The sequence below is a fragment of the Falco biarmicus genome, chromosome 2 (genome assembly GCF_023638135.1).
Source record: "Falco biarmicus isolate bFalBia1 chromosome 2, bFalBia1.pri, whole genome shotgun sequence".
Taxonomy (NCBI): domain Eukaryota; kingdom Metazoa; phylum Chordata; class Aves; order Falconiformes; family Falconidae; genus Falco; species Falco biarmicus.
The window spans coordinates 102,758,762-102,776,255 of record NC_079289.1 but is presented as its reverse complement, the minus strand read 5'-3'; positions in this window follow the sequence as shown (position 1 = coordinate 102,776,255).

Sequence of the window (17,494 nt, the reverse complement as noted above, 5' to 3'; positions counted from 1 at the left end):
TTATGTAAAGACTGAATAGCTTTCCAAGTCATAAAACACCTTGGAGCTACGTTGTTTTCTCAATTTATAACAGCTCCAATTTTGAGCTCAGTTTCTGCTCACATCATCACTTAACCCTTCCTCTTCTATGCTCCTCCTCACTTGTCTACACAGTTTATCTTTAGTCACTATAATAGATCCATTACCACAGCTGTTTTCTGTATCATAAATGTGAATTTCAACCTGTATGCATCCAAACCCAAGGCTGAATCTTAAACAAAAGAATGGGTATGTAGTGTTACAGTCAGAACATCAAGAGCAGCAGAGCTGTTGAAAGTAAATTTGGGTATGCTTTTTACCTGGGAGTGTATTTTAAAGTCAAAGGACTTGAGTCACAGGATGTTATTTTTGTATGTGTAATCGGGTACCTCAAGGATTCATCTTCTACTTCAATGCTCAGTCAATTATTTTGGTTTTTGTTTTTTTTTTTTTTGATCAACAAGCCTGAGTAGGGTGCTTTTCATCCTGATGCTGATAAGACTTTTAACTTCTGTTGTCAAAATAAAATCTAAAGCATTGCTGCTGTGGAAACATATATTCATATGCACTTAGCATGGTCAAGAGACCTGATCTTCAGCTGGGATAAACAGAAGAAAATGAAAATGCTACAGTTGTTTTGAATTAAATCAGCTGATGAGCCACCCAAGATCTTTCACCAAGTACTGTACTATTTACTATCTACCACACATTCAAAGTACCTTTCCTGAAAACAAGAAGCATAGGCTTCCCTTCTCCAAGACACTGCTTTTCTTTGCCAAGGCAGCCTTAGAATATCCCCTTTCTGGATACTCATTCTTCAGCAGTATCTTTTCAGAAGTAAGAGTGGTATTTCAACTTCAATAAATAATATTGGAGAGGTTGGGGGTTTTTTTGAGAAACAACAGTTAGCCCAAATTCTCCCAAATTCAGCTGGGCATACTGAACACCATGTCTTCTGTAAAACAGGAACAAAACAAAAGCAACGCTACTCCCTGAGGAAGTAGTACATTGGGTGACAAGAGCAGTTTATGTTGTACATCCTTTTCTCTGACATAGGATGCTTCCTTAGCATATTCAGTAGGCAGCATCTTTGAAGCACACCTTTTTTTCTTCCTTCACTTCTCTTATCAGTGCTTCCTCTCTCATGCCTGGCTGGTTTGCAGAAACCCTCAGCACACAGATCATCAGTGTAGAGCTGTAAATGGCAAGAGCAACAGAAAGTTCAGGTAACACAGTACAGAAACATTAGGCTGCAGAAGAGGAAAGGAAAAACAAGTCAGAGAACATGGTGCTCTGCCGCGCCAGGGTTTGGGGTACTAATACTCCCCCTCCTGCAGCTTTCTTACTCAGGACCAGGTCCAGCAACTCCACCTGGCACATCATTACGGAGCACCAGTGTAACACCAGGGGCCTTAGTGCCCAGAGCAAAAGTCAGCGCCGGGTGTTTACATTCCCATTGGAGAAGTTTTTGCTGGCCAAATGCATGCATGGGGCAAATCCTCTCCTGCACTGCCTTGAGCTCACGCCCTAAGAGTTGGTGTCACCCTCACACCCCAGACTTCTTAGTTTGCTCTGGTTTAGGGAAGCTGTTCTGACACGTGGCAGCGTTGCCTAAAGGTATGCCTCTCCCTTTTTTGTCATGCAGAGGTGAGCCACAGTAGAGGCCTAAGGCAGCTGTAGAACTGGCCTTTTGTACAGATTTATGAAGTGTAATTACAACATCATTTATTCTTTTGGCTTTTAGACATTCATTTGTTTCTTGCTGGTTTACAACATTTTTTGCCAATGCAATAATGCTGATTGACTCAAAGAACGGTTCATCAAATAATATTTTTCTTATCTGCCACCCTGCAGATTAATTCATTAATTAATGTTTAATTAAGTTAATGAGAAGTAGACTTAATACAGTTTACGTGATAAAAGAGATGTTACTGCATTAATGAAAACATTTTAATTGGCATTTGACAGATGTTAAAGGAAATGCATTCCAAGGCTATATTGACTGCATTATTTTTTCTATCCTGTAAAAAGACCAGTCATCAAATTATCTGCCTTGTGACAGCAATAAAAATCTGGATCTTTACAATATGGGAATTCATAATTTTTTAACTGTTACTCTGAAGGCACACTAAATCTTTCCCCAATCAAAATCATTGGACAATTTAGAACATCGTGTCTAGAATCGTAAAGAAATTTTAAAGGCTCAAACTTTGGTTGTAAGCTGAAAAAGGTCTGAAAATTTCCACTGAATTTTGGGTAGTGCAAAAATGTAGAGACAAAACCTGGTTTCTGTCAGTGCTTCATAAATGTTTAATTTCAAACTTGTGAGAACAGCTTTTATTGATTTACCTTCCCTCTGGTGTGCCTTCCAAACCAACCATTCGCACACATGCACAGGGTTAGGGAAACAATTGTAGTATTGGATAAAATCAGTGTTTTCCTTGCCCTCTGCTTCCCGTTCCTCACCAGGACCTCCCTGTCTGCCACCTCCCTAGCGGCAGGTGATGGTGGAATTAAAACCAATTGGAATGAAGGGCACATGGATTTTTCCATCCAAACAGAAAACAGTTTGTTAGAACGATCCCAAAGGAGAAAAGAAATCTATGTGAAATGCAATCTTTTCTCCCTTGATGTTTCACGTGGAGAAACATTTTCCGCCAGTTCAGTCCTAGCATGTTTGCACGTGTATCTTTAGAAACAGACTCAACATTTGGTCTCCTGATGCCACCTGCTCTCCAGAGATTCAGGTTTAGGTTAGAGAGGTAGTAAGGCACAACACCTAGAAACAGATAGCACCCGCAATGATCATAATTTATATAAATGAAAACGAACATTTTACACTGTGTTTAAATGGGATGGCAGAATTTTTACTCCTAAATCTGGCTTAGGCTTTTGTTTGAATGTCAATAATATTCTGAAGTTATTAACTTTTGCCACAATTTGGTAGTTTAGTTTTTTGTAACTGTAATTTGAAAATTAAAGATACACACTTGTTTTCATGGGAGCAGAGAAGGCTAACACTGAAGTCTTCTCCAAATCTTCATGCTTTGAGAACAGGGACAAACTTGCTCTCATCTCTTTGGTGCCCAGTGTACACAGTCTGTGTCCATCCTTACTGACAGGACACCTGACTAACATTTTTAGCTTATTTTGCAAAGAACAGACTAAATCCTCTTTCTTTTGGACAGAACTTAATCAGCAAGAGGGAGACTATATATTTTACGAAAGCTCTAGCACAAACTTCACAAAAATCAGCACAAAAATGCTTGCTTGGTGCTTTTATCCTGATCTCAACAGCTCCGTGTTTATACTAGATATTTTTTTTTGCTTTTTCCTATTATTTTCTTCCTCATGTCTCTTACATACAGAAGGGCAACTAGGATGCTGCTTGAAGGCAACCATCTTCAACAAGATTTCCTTAGAGTCAAACATTTATAGAAACCCTAATGAGGTCATACGCAAAGAACTGCATCTCTGTCTTCTATCCCTTTTAAATATACATTAGGCACTTCATAAACATTTGCATGGAGAGGCAGATCATGAGTCTGGTATTGTAAAACCAAAGACCAAAAATGTCCAGGGATCTAAGGTCTTTCTAGCAACATCTCTCTCTTCTATTTGATCTGTAACAGAGATGTGCAAAAGCTAAGTTTACTTTCAGTTGGACAGTGAGAGAAGAAAAAATGTTGCATGCACATATAGTTCAGATAAATTTTAAGATTTTTAGACCTTTGGTTTACAGGAATGAAAATCTTCCACAGTGCATTTCATTTCATTCAAAACACACCACTTGATTCTGTTTGAATTGCTAGTTGGCTGGGGATGGTACCACTGATGCTGTATTACCCAGAAACACGGGGTCAGAGCGTTCAGAGGGAAATCTGAGGCACTGCAGAAAAAGGCAACACTACTGTTCCCCTCAGGTCTGTGAATTTAGTTCCTCAGTTTTCCACTTCTGCCCTTCTCCCTTCCCACCTGTCCAAAACTATTTTGGTTCAGCCGCAATGCACAGCTCATTTCGGGTAACAAAAAACCCCAGGTGTTTCACCAGATTTATTCTTCAGTGGAAAACATTCAGTGTCTCCTGGAGAGCAGTGGACCAAGCGGTCCTCCTTGTCAGACTCATCATAGTATCCTTGGATACAGAAGGAAAAATGCTAAATACCCTGATTTTATGGCTACAGACCAGCTTAAGGATCAGGAGACAGCAGATTTCTCAGTTTGTATTCCCAATACTGGCTAAAAGAAATTAAAAAAAAAAAAAAAAAAAGTCAGCATGTTAGCAGCCAGCCTGCCAGCCAGTGCAAATGGGCTGATTTATTCAGGCTGAGTCTCCTGCCCGGGGAAAGAAACGGCACAAATCCATGCACATGGGATGAATGGCGATCCCCTGCCCAGGGGAGGCACGTAAGGGCTCATCCTCCCTCACACGAACCGCACACTTTTAGGGAGGTTCCCCAAGTGTTCGCGGTGGGACTGGGATGCAGACAGGGGTTCCCCCCAGGAGGCGGGTGGGGTGCTGCCTCTGCTGGGCCGCGCCACCCCCACCCCTGAAGGTCCCCTCCAGGGCGCCCCTGCCTGCCCCACCTCACTCCTGTCACCATCTGGACCCAGCAGAGAACAGATGCGGCAGCCCTGGCCTCTCCCTGGCAGCCGGGGTCTCCCCCACCCCACAGCAGGGCACTAGCAGAGGGGGCCATCCCACCTGGGTGGAGATACGGGACCGCAGCACACCCTCAGTGGCAGCATGTCGCAGCGACCCCCGGGCTGTGCCATGCTTGAGGGGGAACCATGCTCAGCACAGGGGTAGCCTCAGGAGAAGCTTTCCTGGTCCTGCCTGTAACCTTTCTGACACTCCTCCTGGTGGAATACAAGGCCTTAAATGGTCCATGAGCTGGCAGCTGGGGACCACAGTCTGGGCAAAGCCAAGAGCAGGTCTCCTCAGGACCTGCGCTTCTGCTTGGAGGCCAAGCAGGGTGTCTCAGCTTTGAAGTACTGCGTCTCCTCTTTTTTGCCGGGATCCCAGCTGTTTAGGACAGGTGGCTGCCACCACAGCACCCCTCCCACACGTACACCCACCACCACTGCTTGGAGGTGAGGAGGAAAGGCAGGGAGGTTTGCGGTGGGTGAATCCTGGAGACTGACACCCAGAGCAATCAAGCCAAGGTAGCCCTTAATAATTTAATAGGACAGCAAAGATCTTCTCAAAACTATCTTTCTAAATCCATCATCCCCTGCTTTCTGCTCTTTGGATGCGTACCTAAGTATACACCATGCTACCAGTAAACACAAAATAATTAGTATCTGTCCATTAATACTAGCAACACACCTGCATGTAACAATATTTATCTCTTGTCTGTGAAACATCTGAAATGATTACATGCCTAGTGCCAAGTAAGTCTATGAAATAAATGTCCCGGCTAAGGTTTTCTAGATGAGACACGCTAATCTTCCATTATTTTTCACGGAAAATGTATGGCATACCTAGTCTGAAAACCCAAACCTGTGTGGCTATGCTACAAGGAAGCAGATTTGAACTTCGGGGAGGTGCTGAGAGTAAATAGAAAGTGACCTGCAAGGCCTGAGCAGCAGCCACAATATTGTAAAGGCAAGCTTCAATTCATTAAAACAAAATTTTAAGTAGAAAAGTAAATTTTGCTGCTGCTAACTAGCATAGAATTTTCCAAAAGTTTTTCTTAGACTGAGAATTAAAACAACATAAGAACAAAATTCAACAGCCACATTTTTCTTAATTTCATATGTCATTGCATTTATATAAATGACTGACTCATTCCTTTCTCTTGTAGGCAACACAAAATTCATTTATCTATTCTTTTCACAGAATCACAGAACAGTTTGGGTTGGCAGGGACCTTTAAACGTCATCTAGTTTCAACCCCCTGCAATAAGCAGGGATATCTTCCACTAGATCAGGTTGCTCAAAGCCCTGTCCAGCCTGACTTGAAACACTTCCAATTATGTGGCATCTACAACTTCTCTGGGCAACCGGCTCCAGTGGCTCACCAACCTCACTGTAAAAAAAAATGTTCTTATCTGATCTGAATCAATCCTTTTAGTTTAAAAGTGTTATGTCTTATTCTGTCACTACGGGACCTGTTAAAAGGTCCCTCTCCTTTCTCATAAGCCCTCTTTATATATTGAAAGGCTGCAATAGGGTCTCCTCCAGGCTGAACAACACCAACTCTCTCACCCTTTCTTACTAGGAAGAGGTGTTCCAGCCCTCTGACCATTTCTGTGGCCCTCCTCTGGACCCACTCCAACAAGTCAATGTCTTTCTTGTGCTGGGGACCCCAGAGCTGCAGCACTTCAGGTGGGGTCTCACAAGAGGGGAACAGAAGGGGACAACCACTTCCCTCAGCCTGCTGGCCACTTTTTTTTCACGCAGCTTTTTTCAGCTCCTCCTTGTCATGTGACAACAGCCCAAGAACATACTCTTTCCTTTATCATCTTACATGGTGCTGAACAAGTGTCCACAGCAAAATGAGAACAAGAGAATTTTCAGTGCTGTTTTTCTTTTGTTTGCAAGCTTCATCCAGAACCCCACATTGTCCCTTTTAAAGTAGATTTCTAATTTCTATAAGAACAAAACTGAGGGTATTAAATCTTTGCCAGAATACCTCTAGAAAAATACCAAATACAAAAATGTTATTTTTATAGCATTCATGACAAATACTTGGTGCATCTCAGCACACAAGTGCTCCTGCTGCAAGTACTCATCAATTTTCACTGAGAATATCAACATGGGGACTATCAAATCCAAAAGCTTATCTGGGCCCCTGGAAAGTATTTTCACAGAAGATGTTAAGGCAGTTTTGGGCTCCAATAGTTAATAGAGATATAACCATATCATAAATCCCTCGAGGCAAACTGTACTGGCTACAGAGCAGGGACAATGACTGTTAATAAGACAAAACACAAAAGAAAGTAACATTTACTTTTTTTCTGCATAGTATTGTGAAATTTAAGGAAAGCCTTACTCAGAAGATTGAAGATAATGTACTGCCTATGGCTTACAACCAGGGCCTCCTGGTAACAATGGTGTTTATTAGGATGTAGCAAACAAACCATCCTCAAGCCCATGAAGACAAATACCCATGTATTTATAATACAAAATACAAATGTTACCAACTGATAAGCTGTAAGGAAAAAAAAAAATACAGAAACAAGTGCACGTAGGAGAAGATAAGAAAAAAAGTGTGCTGCTTTAAAACTCACTGGATCAAATGCATTACTGAAATAGCTTTATTAAGATCAATGCAGTCATATCATGGAGTGGTTAATTGAACAGAAATTATGAGGAAAAATTAGGCGTGTCTTTTTTTTGACAGAAGTAAAAAGCAAGCTATCCTAAGTAAAGAATGCACAGAATAAAGAGTGGAAAAAGTGGGAGAAGCTTATTCCTTCCTTTTTATTGAGTGAAAAGGAAAACATTAATTCTCTAAGCTGGTCACGATACAACCTGCTTGCTTACACTTCACAAACCCTATGTCCACAGGATCTTTGATGAGCTCTCATTAGGCAGCTTCTCCACTCAAGTGCATTCCATGCACAAAGCAGAACAGAGGTGGTTGCTTGGAGTTTAACTGCACCGAAGCTACTCAACTAGAAAACACCCTCCTATTGCAGAAGGTTATAATCCATAATGAATCATTTGAGTAATGCAATCACGAGTTACTGATCACAAGTTACATCATAATAATTCTGTGCCCAACATCTGAAAGCTTAAGTCATGAGAAAATTAAGTGTAAGAGGCAGAAGCTGAGCAGCTACTCAGACTTACTTTCTTAAAGAAAAAACAGTTTTGTGAGTATTGAAAAGATGTAGCATAAAAAGCTATTGTATGACTCATCATTATATGATGTTCATCAGAGGTATGAATAATTTCTTAATAAGCAGTGAGAAATCAAGCAATACGAGTAAGAATTCAACAGCTGCACCAAGCACAAAATTTCTGTACTTTGCACAGCATACAAGTCAGCAGAATAAACAGATTCTGATGTATATAGTCCTTAAATCTATTAAAGCACCTGCTAGTGCAAGAGCACACATGGAGGCCTGAGACCCGAGGTATTTGTCTTCTTCCTTCAGCACACTCACACAGATGGTAGGACACACAGTAGGTATGAGGTTCTTCTGAGCTGTTTCATCCCTGTCCTACACACAGAGTACACACAAGTCAGAGATTATCACGAGTCCTGTGCTGATCCAAATCTCAAGCAATGGGAAGATAAGGGCAAGCTGGGAAAATCATGTGGCACAGGTGGTAGCATCATTCCAACAGACCTCCACTCTTCAATTCCTAAACTATTAATATTAAACATTTATAAGTGTGTAACAAATGAAATTGTTATTTGCAAAGTCTTTTTTTTCCAGCTAAGCAATTTAATACATCGATGAATTAGCAAACAGAAGGAAACAGAAAATAAATTAGAACATCATACTTGTGTTTACATTAAATGGTCACTTGTATTAATGTTTAGAGCTAGTTTATCTAAGGCCAACATCCTATAATTCATTATTCATCAATATTAATGAACCTTTTGTCCTTTAATTTTGATAAAGGGGCTTGCCCATAATGTAACTTGAGTACAATTTTTGAAGGATGTTTTGAGAATGTCAAGGAGCTGAAAGAGGAGATCATTGACAAGAGAAGAGTACGTTAGAGAGATGTGTCTGTATGTTTGTAAATAAAAAAATACAGTTAAATACCAACAGAAGTTATTTTATCTGTTAGCATTAAATCAGCCATGAAGCCAAACCTTATCTGCACCTCCTGAAACCCGTACTCCAGCAGACACTCTCGGAAGGCACGTGACAAGCACTGGCAGATCTGGGTGTGTTAAGAGACTGTAGTAGTGGCTACAGGCTTGGTAAAAATAGTAGGATGCTGCTACTACCCCTTAGCCACGTTAAGAAGGGGGGTTTCCTTGAACCTGTTATTTGATCAGCCTGTCAGTTTCCCAGGAAAGACAAGACCCTTGTGCCCAACCAGCCTGCCCACCACCTGCGTTTTGACAGCCCACTGTATCGGAGGGTGATTCGACTAACCTACCCAGGGACGTTTGCTGACACTGTCACAGAGTCAAATCCCTTATAACAATGACTCAAATCTCCAGAGACTTACACAGAATGAGCTTCAGCTGAAGATGTCTATTATACAAAATACAAGTTTGTGACAGAGTAAGGTTCAAGGATTGCCAGTGATAATACAGTGACTGCAAAAAAAAGCTTAAGATAATACACTTACTTAACAGCTAGCATGAGCTGGTCCTCGAATAAAGTTCTTACCCAACAGGTGACCCTATGGGGGAGAAGACAGGTTCAGCCTGTTGACTGATCCCAGAAGTTACAATGGAGTCTTCCCTAACTCCTCCCCCTTTGTTGCCCACTTTTACATTTCATAGTACATTGCATATTCATTATCATACACAGGATTAGTTGAAAGTTTCTCGCTTCCAATGTAAATTAGTATGTATTCTCAGATGGCACTATTGAAGTTTTTCACTAACTACACATGCTCCTCAAGTGGGGTTTTGCCCTCTCTTGGGGGGCTGTTAGCGTCAGAGGTTGTAGTCTCCCACTACCACTATTACCTTTGCCCTACTTTCAACTAAGTTTCTGTGGATGTAAGGGGGTCATGACACCTTATCAGCTTGTCAGCCAGAACTTACAGCTTTGGAGGGTGGGCCAGCTTGACCTAACGTTGTGACACTAAATCAAAGTGCGGTATTTGGGGAGTTTAGACAACAATTTACCCCCTTTAGATTTATTTCAGTCCAGAACCAGTCTATTTTCTTTACATTTAGGTGGAGCTTGAGTGACTCTAGTCATACATATTGTTGTTACCGATTGGTATCACATACCTAGTGAGGTGTAGTAGCACCTTGAGGCAGGTAACTCTGAGACGGAGGTGTACATTAGTATTACAATGAGATTATTTCATCTGAGGAAAATCATTTTGCCACAATGGTCGGCTCAGCAGCAGACACCATCCCATATATTCTTTATATGACAACTGCTATACAGCTTCTTAGACCATCAGGTCCCCCTTCCTATAGGGAACACAACAGAGCCTGGCCACACTCCACTCCACCCTCCGTCACTCCGGTCAGCATGTGCTGAGCTGGCAGGGTGTGCTGCCTGGGGAGCTGTGGAGATGTAGATTCTGTGCATGCCAACCATCCTGAAAGCGATAGCTGTATTTTACCCTAAAAAACTTTCTGTAATACTATGCTTCTACTAGGTCCCAGTTTTCTTTAATCACCCCTCAAAGTAATTTTCCCACACCTTTGTTATACAAAATATCATAACTGCCATTATTCTGGGGCCTGTTCAGTCTGTTTACTTCAAGAGGGTGGTCTGATCACCAGGATAATGGCTGTCAGCCATGGGAAAGGAAAATAAATCTCCACTGATGGGGATTTTCAAGACCTGTCTGAAGAAAGCCCTGAGTAGCCTGGCCTGAGCCCAGAGCTGGCTCTGCTTTGGGCAGGGGGTTGAACCAGAGACACCCTTGAGGGTCCTTCCCATGCAAATGATTCCATGAAAAAGGAAGCATCAGAACAAGGAGCCATAGTCCCTCGTCCTTTTGCTAGAACTGTGAAAGATCTGAGAAGCACCTAGATGTCCAAAGCAGCCATCTCACAGAAAATGAAGAGGACCCGTGTACATTACCAAAGACCTTCCATACTCCGCAGTTAAAACTTGCAACAGAATACACAAAAACTTTTATTGAGCAACGCTTTAAAGGAGAAAACAGTCCTTGATCTATTCTTGCAAGAAAATGAAAAAAAACCACCTCCTATTAAACACAGGTATTGGACTTGGGATCCTAACTGGAGGAAAACATGGAGCCCCAAGTAAACTCCAGAGCCCTAAAAAGGCAGAATTTGTGAGATGCCCTTATCCTCATTTTCTTTAAGATTATATTCAGACAGAATACACACTGAGGAGCTGTAGTTTTTGGATCCCTCCCGTGGTATCCAACTCTTCCTTTATTACAAAGCATGAGAAGCCAGCACACACCACTACCCCACTAAGGCCAAGTGCAGAGAAATTCACTGTGGCAGTATCCAAATTGCGGGGGCACTGCAGTCTCAGTGCTTGACAATAAAACAAAGATTAAAAAAAAGGCAGCTGTGTTCCTTTCACTTGCAAAAATGATTTTTATGCAAAACAGCATTTATGTCTAGTCTGCATAGGTAAATAGAAGCAGGAGCTTTATAATCCCAATTTTAGGTTGCATAGAATAGCTTTTAGGTAGCTAAATTACATTCTGAAGTGCTAAACATTGCTATGTTTTTCTTATACAGAGGCTGCTTAATTGGATTCCCTGTACTACAGTGGCCTAGCTCTGAAATCAGAGGTGACTGCTGTTAGAACATCAGAAGGTAAAGCAGTTTTTCTATATAATATATAGTACCTCAGTGATCTTTTTGCTGGAATGAGATATAAAAAATCCTATTTAACCGACTCATGTGATGTCTGATAGCTGAATTTAAAGAAATTCAGGCAAAAAAGCACATCTTCCTAGATGAAGGGTATTTATTCTCTATCCAAACAAATCTGTAAATCAACATTAAATGCTTTGAAGATATATTCAGGCAGAAGGTAAGGGTTTGATGCAAAAAAACCCCCAACATTTGGTAAAGTTATGGACTGAGCTCTGCAAGATGGCAAATTATTCCAGTAATGCCTTCCAGGGCATTAGTCATTTTGCTAACAGCAGCGTTACCACCACCAGGCCACTGTCGTTAAAACCTGCATGAAACAGAATTTCAACTTGAAACCAATAATCAGGCCTTTTCTTCACAGCCTGAACTGTTTTTCAGGATCTAATCTGTGAAACAAATAGATCAAATCTCCTCTTGTTTCATCCTTTCTAAAGCCTCTTTTCCTCATAAGGGGTCCATTTCTATTCACCCTGTGAACATCTCCAAATAGATCTCCTAGCCAAGGAGTACAAATATCCTTCTACTCTTTTTGTCATCTTTTTTAATAGGACTGTGTGATGGCCTTTTAATTGAGATCCAGTCTCCCTGCAGACCGCCACCTTGTTCCATAAATGTTTGTCTGGGTGGCCTTCCCTTATTCACAGCTTCAGGTAAGTTCACCTCCATTAGTGGATATTAAGCCACAAACAGGCACTTCAACAACCATTGTATGGATTCTATGTCTCTAAAATATTCTTTTAAGCATATTTTTGCACTTTTGTTGTGCTCTTTGTGTGCTAAGATTAAATTCTGACTTAGGGGCAGAATTCTGTTCTTGCCTGCCCTGTTAAAGAGAACTTTGATTGCATCTTGATATTTTTGTAAAATAATCACTGTGTAAGTACCAAAGACATCAAACCTGTCAGTCCTGTTTCAACTCAGGGTAAGACCATTGCTCTTCAAAAGCTCTTCTATGCTAGGATGAGATATTATAACAGTAAGAAAATTCTTTAAAATTATCACAGCATTAGGCCTTATTAGTTATTTGTACTTAACTCTGAAGAACTCAGCCTGTATGCTTCTGTTTCCTAATGTTAAAATTGGAGATACAGGCTTTCATATTCTGTTACAAAAGGCAGTCTGCAATGTTTCGTTTCATTCTTTTATGTTCCCACTTTCTTCAAGATTTCTTCTTGCTGTCCCATTTAATCTGAATATAGAAAATTTGTAATGCCAACTCAGTGGCTATGCTTCAAGTTTCCTAGTTCATATAGCATAAGGTAGAAGTTAGAGACCTTGTAGATAAGCTTTGTTTAAAACTTAACATTATGTCCTAGACAATATGTGACTTTAGGATAAAAGACCACAGTAGAGATTTCTCAGGATGTAGAATACATGTATTTTCTTCGGTATTGTAGTGGACTGAGGTGTCCCTGGATCTTCCCATCTCCACTGCCAGTTCCTGTTCTTGCACCACGGTTTATCACCATCTCAGCGATACCTATGCAATGTGAGATCATGTTGCAATCCTGATAAGCACAGCAATCCACTTTTTACAGAAAAAAACCCATATCTCTCTGGTGCTGGTTGGCAACCAGTTGCATTGGCATGCCTGAAAAGGCAGTCAACTTCAAGAGAGTATATAGGGCAAGGGAAGGCTTAAGCCTCTTAAAACTGCTTTGCCTATAGAGAAAACGCAGTTTTAAAAGATGTGATTTAATCTGAATACCTCTCATACGGTGTCTCCAATACTATGAATCAGCTGAAAACATTTAAAGTAGGAAGGTAAAATTAGAGTTTAGAACCATCCATTTCAACAACGGTGTTTACAGTAAGATGCAGGCTACCTCCTTTATCCCCACTGCTGTATACCAGTAGAGCTGCTGATTTAGCAAAGTGATTAAACCATGCCTAATTTTAAGCATGTGAGGAGTCCCATTGGGTTCAAAGAGATTATTCATATGCTTAAGTACATTGCTGAATCAGTGCTGAAATGAAAATAGTTACATAATTACAGGATTATATGAACATAGAGTTGCAAATGTGATGTTTAAAAGAGAAAGGCTAATTTACAGGATGATAGGAACATTTAATTGCAGTATAGAGATGGAAGGAAATCCACAACCATAAATGACAGTACAAAACACAGCATGTCTTTTACAATCACTGTGGCATCTTTAACTTGGAAAGCTTAAAATGAAAACCCAAGCAGGTGTATGAACAGCACAGTGCTGCAAAGAAATTTTCACGTACAGCCTCTGTATATTCCATTCTGTACCTGTATACTTCTATATAAAAATACCTGCTTTTCAATATTCTTAGCTTTTTACTCTACCCCAACACCAGTTTCACTGCACTGTAATACCCAGGTCATAACTGAATCATTTCATAAGCCATTCCTTTATCACAGCTACAGAAGCAGAAATCTGTAACAGACTACTGGGTTATATTGCCTTTTTAAAAAAAAAAATAAAAAATTCATGTATCACTGATTAAACCCAGCATCTATGTCCAAATCCACAGGTTTTAGGGACTTATTACCCAGACTATGATCCAGAGCTAAGCACCAAGTCCACCAACAGTAGAAGGCAGCCCTGCCTTGGAATTAGGGACTACCTCATGTTGCAATGGTGGGTGGCCATAACATCCTTCATTTATATATATTTCCATTTTTTTTCTTCCTACAAGGAAGAACAAGTTACTCATGAAGCTTCTGAGCTTTTACTGCAGATAGCAACATGATGTGTTCAGACAAAATCTTCACATGAACTGCTTCAGGCCTGCACAGCCTTGATGAAGCGAGGGTAGATGCATCAGCTGCTGACCCAATATAAGTTGCCCTGTTTGCAATGCAGAGCTTTCAGAGGTGGTCTACAGATCAGAACAGAAAACCTTTGTGTGCCCGAGTCCTGTCCCACTCTGGATTTCACATCCCTCAATTATGACTACAGACAGGTTTCTCCCACTCTTCCGTTTATAACAAGCAGGTTCTGAAGGGAGACATCTGCAATTATCCACTGAAAGAATGGCCCTGGCCTATCTTCTGAGTCATCTAGCTGGCCACATGCTGTTCTCAGTCATATCTAGTTAAGTCAGTGAGGTTGCATCAATGCAAGTCTACAATTTGACCTCAGCTGTGCTGCTGTGCATGCCCAGCTTCCTCAGCTGAATAGCTGGTGACTGTAGAGGAGGTTAGCAATGCCTAACGATATTAATGAAACTGGAAGCTGTAACTATATATAACAAGTTGGTAAGGCTTTGTTCACATGGCTGTTTCCTTCCTTTCACCACTGTGTAACACAGACACCATCCTCTCAGATACAGCCAGTTTTCAAGGGGTGGCAGTTCAAATGTGGACAGGCCGCTGCTCTGCTTTGCAAATCAATACAGTTTGGAATAAATCTCAATAATCCATGTCTGTGTGAGGGCAGAATAAGATCTGCAAAGCCCACAAGAAAATCTAGCACGCAAAGAGGAAGTAATGAAGACACTGTGTTGTTTGGTTAGCAAGGCAGAACAAGTCTGGGGTGGTTTTATGGGAAGGCCTGATGTGTGGTACTTATTTTTATTTGTTCTTCAATTCCATTGGGTACTTGCTTTAAAAGAAGATAGGGCTATCAAAGCAGCCCCAAACAGTAAACCGGTAACAACTTCATAATAAAGACTTAAAAACCAAATGAATGTGAAATACATTTGCAGAAAATCTTGGTAGTGTTAAGCTATATCATGCCTCACAAAATGGTTTCCCAAACATATAAACCTGCAGAAATACTAGCCCAGATCACCAACATCAACCAAAGTAGAGACAACTGTTTTCTGTGGTAAAACAGAAATACTCAAAGCTTGCTGACAGATACAATATATTGTGCTTTGTGCTTTACCTGTTAGAAGAGAATAGTGTCAGTTTCCCACCATTTAAATCAAAGTTTTTGAAAGACAAAAGCCTGTTTTTAGAAGACAGAAACAAGTTACTTTCAGAGTACAAATCTGGCATCAAAAGTTGTGCTTTCATAGTCCTTGTTACACTATTGTGACGTTAGTACTTGGTACCCTCTGCTCCCGAGATGGAGGATCACATTCATGCCTGGGAGTTTCTGGAGTTACAGACTCACGACTGTGCTGTACCAGTAAATGCCTGTGCTCTATACTCACTGCATCATGTAAGAATAGATGATTCAGGGTGCATGCAATCTAGTCAATGTAATCCCAGCATTAGGAATAGTTGTGGGCACTTACCTCTGCTGAAGAGCAGTTTTGCTAAAGTATGTGAGAAAAGGTTTGCCAGCTTTTCCTGGTGGACTTTTAACTCCTAAGAAATTAGGTAAGTCTGAGAATCTGCATATATGTGACTTTTTGCTGTTTCTCTCCTCCTGACTCACCTCCTCTAAGCAGTGCAAAGTAGCCAGTTTTGTTAGGAATAAATTGCCTATTATGTTTGCAAAAATAATCAAAGCCAGACTTGAGCAGCAAGGGTTTCTCAGCAGGGGAGGACTGTGGCCATGGGGGGCCACTCAGCCCAGGCCTTCTGCCAGAACCCCACAGCAGCTCCCAGAAACAGCCTGGCATTTCTCCAGGCATCCATGCGCACATACCAAGATTTTTATCTGAATGTGATGAAACCCCTGCTTACATTTTAAACTCGCACCCAAACTAAGAAGTCTTAAAGCAGCCCAACCTGCGCAGAAACAAGCCCTGGGGGAGAGCAAAGGAAATTATTTTCAATTTTAAAAGAATTCCTAATCATCAGATACTGTCCCCAACAGAAACACAGTGGCAGCACCGTCATCGTGATTACAGGAATTACTACTCAAGCAAAGGGCAAAAGAAACAAAATGGCATTGTCTTGTCAGTCAGGAAACAAGGGGACAGTTCTGAGATCAATGGCAGCTAACCTCGGCGGCTCAAGTTTAAAGCACCGAATAACAATCCCCTGCAGCCAGAGGTCTGCAAGCCCTGGATAGAATTAAAAAATGGAAAACAGTTCACTTGAATTCATTCAAGCAAGATGTTTCTTTTAAAAAAAGATGTAATGTTTACGTTTCATGAAAAAAAGAGGCAAAGCACAATTTAATGAGCTTCACATATGAAATAAGTGTGATTTTTCACATTGTGAAGCCAAGGGTACCATGCCTTTGTAGGTGGGCTCTGATGTCAAATACTCCCTTAGGCCAGTGTCACTGTTCTGCTGTCCCAGAAACATTCATCCCAGTAAGAACCTTAGCAGCTTGGTGGTTTAAAGGCAAGTTGTAAAGTTTTTTTGGGTTTTTTCCTAATTATTTTCTGGAAGTTAAGAACATATGCTAGGTCTTTATGCAGTAATAAAACACACTCTTCATCTTTCAATTTTTTCTAGTGCTACCATTTTTTAAAAAATTGCAAATTATTAAAGAAGAGGTATTAACAAAAATTGGCAAATTACAAACCAATCACTTAAAGCCACATATGTTAAGCCAAGAATATGTACAAACATCATAGCCTTGCAATTCTTCAGTTTATTTCAGTAAACTGATTCAAAGCTTCTGACACACTTTAAATAATTGGTTAAAAGAGTTGAACAGTCCCACTACCTTTTTGCAGTCAGACATACTAGAATTAATTTCTATGACAAAAGTATTAGCTGAAGGAAGAAAACGAAACTCATCACTTAAAATTATCTTGCTCTAACTTGGAAATACCCTTTGTACATAATCCCTTCATAAAGTATCAACAATCTGATTACCGAACATCAAAGGTTCAACATAAACTACCTTCCTTCTGCATAAAAGTTACATTTTCTACTCTTGGATTCGGAGATTTTTTTTTTATAAAAAGAACAAAGAAGCTTTAAAAAAACCTGGTATTTCCATTTTTAGTGAGCTTTCCTCAACCTCATCAGAATGAGCCTGCAAAACACCAACTGACTGCAAAAACATTTAACTGATTATCAGTGAAACCCTCCTAACTTTGCAATTACTTTTGATTAGCAAAGGGCACTTAAGGAAACATGATCACCAACTCTGCCTAGAAATCTTGCTCTAGATTTCA